Source organism: Austrofundulus limnaeus, unplaced genomic scaffold (genome assembly GCF_001266775.1).
Source record: "Austrofundulus limnaeus strain Quisiro unplaced genomic scaffold, Austrofundulus_limnaeus-1.0 Scaffold935, whole genome shotgun sequence".
NCBI classification, from domain to species: Eukaryota; Metazoa; Chordata; class Actinopteri; order Cyprinodontiformes; family Rivulidae; genus Austrofundulus; species Austrofundulus limnaeus.
Genome location: NW_013953337.1, coordinates 101,624 through 106,635, shown reverse-complemented (window position 1 = coordinate 106,635; position 5,012 = coordinate 101,624). Strand labels below are relative to the sequence as shown.

Below are 5,012 nucleotides of genomic sequence, written 5' to 3'. Positions count from 1 at the left end.
GTGTGTGTGTGTGTGTGTGTGTGTGTGTGTGTGTGTCGGTGCAGAGGTTCTGTCCACAGGCTGATCTGTGTGTTAAACGTGCACAGTGTGCACGGTGGAGGGTGACACGCAGTCCTGGTGTCATTAATGATGACCTCATCCCTCCTCCAGACGTGTTTGTTGCGAGCTGATGGACGTGTCTCCTCTCAGATCAATAACGGAGGATTTTCCTTCAGTCCGGACCGACTCTCCTCGTCTTTCTTCGTCTCATCGGAGCTTTCAGCCTGAATCCTGCAGATCAGCCGAAGCTTCTGTCAGCGCAGCTCCTCCGAGTGATTTTTATCCTCTGACATGTCTGATGTTTGGAGTCAGTCCTGCTCTGATCTGTGACAGCCGAAACRTTTGTTTAGAAGCAGGAAGAAAGACAGGCTCAGTCTTTAGCTTTATGTATTTTAGATGATATTTGAAGAGTTTGTCTCAAACTATCGGCTGATTTCAGACYGACTGAAAACTGAATCCTTTCTGCAGACCTCTGAAGGAATGTACAGTCATTTGATAAAAACTGTGTAAACATAGTTAATTAGTTTAAAGCAATAAATAATATAGCTAAAAGGAACACAAGTAGCTAAAAGCTAAAACCTGCCAAACTGTAGCTAAAAACTAAAGCTAAGAGCTTTAATTAGCAACAGTGGCTAAAAGGTTGAGCTTGACAGCTAAAAGTGAAATAAGTTTGCTCAAGCAGAGTTCAGTTTTTATTTTAATACATTTTTCTGAGTCATTATGTAAAATAAATTTATTATTGTTGTTGTTGTTGTTGTTGTTGTTGTTGTTGTTGTTGTTGTTGTTGTTGTTGTTGTTATTATTATTATATAAATAATATAAATAAATCCAATAAAATAAAAGTTACAGAAACCTAAAGTCATTCAGAACGAGCTGAATGAATGAACTGTAGAAGAAATAAAAAACAGGAAACAGTTCATGATTTCCTGGATAAATCTTAATTTCTAAATAAAATATTTGGTTGAAAACAGTTTGTTTTTTTATGGAAACTGAAAACGCTGAGTGTTAGAAACAGCTGAGCTACAGCTGAAACATCTCTGTGTTTAATAAAGCTGAGGTTTAAACCTCTCAGCTTCTTCAGGACATTTCATTGAGTGTATTTTCCTTCCTGCTCCTSTGTTCAGAGGAGTAATTTGAGTTAATCTGATTGGATGAAGCTGCTGATGAGTCCCTTTGATTGGCTGCTCACTTGGATCACTGATTGAGTTTCTCCTTTCTGCTCGGCAGATCAAGAACCCCGACGTTCCTCCCATCGATCGCCTCCCTCTGTGTTCAGATCCGCGGAACAATCCATCAGGGACACATCAGCCCCGTGACCCGGACCGGATCACTTCCAGTCCACCAGCAGAASTAATCCCACCCTGCAGATCCATGGGCCTGGCTCCACCGTAAGTTTATTCTTTTAGTGGGAAAGAACAGGAAGTAATAAACATTCAGCTGCTGAACTCAGGATCCTGTAACTTACAGTGTTTATACACAGATAAAACCTGTTAGAATATGGAGCTGAGACCTACTGAATGACAACTTAAATTACTGGTAAATCACTGCTGAATGACTGAATGATTTAAAACTAAGTGATTGAAGCTAGCAAACAGCTAGCTATAAGGTAAAATGACAGAACATTGGGTAAAAGCTAAAAGTAGGGAAAGGCTAGATCAGAGCTGAAATTAGTGTAATGATAGCTAAAAGGTAAAATCAGTATAAAATCAGTATAATAAGTTTTTGTTGGATGTATAAAATGTGTTTTTGTGGTAAAATGTTTATAAATAAAGTTAATTAAAAGTTACAAAAACTTAAAGTCACAGCAGCCATCTGCTGAATGAGCCAAACGTTTTAATAGATGAACAGCTAAAAAAGTCAAAGTGTGAGTGCTGACTCAGCATCTATGCTGCAGGACCCAACATTCATTGAAGAAGTGCATTTCACCCTCCACCTGCTAATCTAAAGCTTCACAGTTTTAGATTTATCTGATGGTGTCAGAGTTTGTGCTGTMGATGACTCTCAGCTACTACCAAACTTTGTTTTAGCTAATGTCAGTTAGCAGTGGCGGCCATCTTGACTATGTTTAATCTGTTGTACATTGTCTCAGGGCACTGTAGATAAAAAGAACAATGTAAAGAAGAAAGCAGCAGATTGTGTTGAATCACTTCATCACAGTCTCCCATCCTGAGCAAACGGTGGAGAGGAAAAACTCCCTGCTAATCAGGAAGAAAGCTCCAGCAGAACCAGGCTCAGGACTGATTACTTTGAGACCGTTTGATTGAAATAAATCCAGTGCTTCATGAGATATTTTGCTAACAGACARCGTGTCGCTGCAGCTGTTTGAATGTTTGCTGGCCGTGGCCTCGGTGTTGCAGCACAGGTTTCCTGCTGAACGTGTTTAACGTTGGAGGACAGAGGTCGATGCGGCGCGTGTAAACTCAACCCTCCTCAGCTTCAGTTGGCAGCAGAATGTAAATGAGGCGGAGCTTTGATGTGGCGGTGAGGAGGCCTGAGGAGGTCTACATCAAAGGCTGCAGGGCACATCTGTGGAGACGAGCTGGAGGTCACCTGCAGAACCTCTTCTGTGGGTCAGAACCAATGAAACCAGAGAACAGCTGCAGAGATTAGAGAAGAGGATGACTCTCTGCTACTACCAGGCTTCAGTCGGACCATCACAAACCCAACTGYCCAGTGGTGCTGTGATAAACTAAGTCAGGCTTTAATCAGACACTAAGTCCTGATCCAGAACCAGCCAGGCTCCCTGTGGTTTACAGGCTGAGTTCATTAGAATAATAAATGCTCTGTGGGATTAAACGTGTTCYTTCGGCTCAGTGCAGAGAGCAGCAGCCGAAGTGATTAACTGGATATTAGCTGCTTTTCCATTAGCATCAGGGTTTGTGTGTCTCGGCTGATTCTGCTGCAGGTTCTGTTTGGTTTCATGAATCTCTTCAGAGAGTAGAGGAGAGAAAACATGTCAGATCGTAGATATTCTTCAGAACGAACAGAAAGAACTGTTCTTTGGTTCTCATCTTCAGGTTTCAGGTTCTGAATCTATGATCGGTTTTAGTTTTGCTTCTGTCTTAGGAAGTCAACAGTTCTGTTCTGGTGTTGGTTCTGAAAGAGGTGGAACCTCCTCTATGCAGATAGAACAGCGGGTTTAGAACCAACCAAATGCACCAACTGAATGGTCCGACCGAACGGACCGACCGAACAGACCTACCAAACAGTCTGAACAAACAGACCAACCAAACCAACCGACCAACCAAAAGGACAGACTGAATGGTCTGACTGAACAGACTGACCGAACAGACCTACCAAACAGTCTAACCAAACCGACTGACCAAACTGACCAACCAAATGGTCTGAACAAATGGACCCACCAAACAAACTGACCAAACCAACCGACCAAACTGACCAACTAAAACGACCGACCAAAAGGACTGACCAAACGGTCCGACTAAACCGACCGACCAAACGGTCCGATCAAATGGACTGACCAAACTGACCGACCAAACCGACTGATCGACCAAAAGGACCGACCAAGCTGACAAACTAAAAGGACAGATCAAACTGACCGATCAAACTGACCGAACAAACTGACTGACAAAACTGACCAACCAAACGGTCTGAACAAATGGACCCACCAAACAAACTGACCAAACCAACCGACCAAACTGACCAATTAAAAGGACTGACCAAACGGTCCGATTGAATGGACTGACCAAACTGACCAACTTAGAGGACAGATCAAACTGACCGATCAAACTGACCGAACAAACTGACTGACAAAACTGACCAACCAAACGGTCTGAACAAATGGACCCACCAAACAAACTGACCAAACCAACCAACCAACCAAAAGGACCGACTGAACAGAACTACCAAATGGTCTGACCAAACCAACTGACCAAACTGACCAACTAAAAGGACCGACCAAAAGGACTGACCAAACGGTCCGACCAAACCGACCGACCAAACGGTCCGATCAAATGGACTGACCAAACTGACCGACCAAACCGACTGATCGACCAAAAGGACCGACCAAGCTGACARACTAAAAGGACAGATCAAACTGACCGATCAAACTGACCGAACAAACTGACTGACAAAACTGACCAACCAAACGGTCTGAACAAATGGACCCACCAAACAAACTGACCAAACCAACTGACCAAACTGACCAATTAAAAGGACCGACCAAAAGGACTGACCAAACGGTCCGATCGAATGGACTGACCAAACTGACCAACTTAAAGGACAGATCAAACTGACCGAACAAACTGACCGAACAAACTAACCGACAAAACAGACCAACCAAAAGGACAGATCAAACTGACCGACTAACAGGACCGACCAAACTGACCGATCAAATGGTCTGACCAAACGGACCGAACAAGCTAACTGACCGACCAAAAGAACAGATCAAACTGACCGATCAAATGACCGAACAAACTGACTGACAAAACTGACCAACCAAACGGTCCAACCAAACTGGCTGATCAAACCAACCGACCAAAGCGACTACCCAAATGGTCTGACAAACAGACAAAACAAATGGACCTACCAAATGGACTGTCAGTCTGATCAAATAGACCAACCAAACTGATCGACCAAACGAACAAAAGGAGTGGACCARCCAAAGGGGCAGTCGGTCCGACCAAACGGACCTACCTGTCCTTTGTGTAAAGTCTTTAACAACAGGCAGCCCCAGCTTCACACCTGCCATCAGCTCAGAGGAGGTCTGCAGCTGCAGCTCATCATGGTGTGTGTTTCACCTGTCATCATGTTTAGTCTCACCTGGACCTGTAAACAGATTCTGGCCCGGCCCGGCCCGGCCCGGTCCGGACTGTGGCTTTTTGTGTGTGTGGCCTTGGAGTGTGTCAGTGTCCTCCATCTGTTTCCAGGAATCCTTCCTGAACCTGCTGAGCCCAGCAGACCACACACACACACACACACACACACACACACACACACACACACACACACACACA

At 44.1% G+C, this 5,012-nt stretch overlaps 1 protein-coding gene across 1 annotated transcript in view; it reads left to right on the top strand.

The window, feature by feature from the left end:
* Window positions 1–1,390: 1,390 nt before the first annotated feature.
* Window positions 1,391–5,012, top strand: part of LOC106533389 (phenylalanine--tRNA ligase, mitochondrial) — a gene marked incomplete at both ends in the record, with an annotated part of 24,859 nt that continues 21,237 nt past the window's right edge. Inside the window, 1 exon segment of the mRNA XM_014029653.1 lies at window positions 1,391–1,427.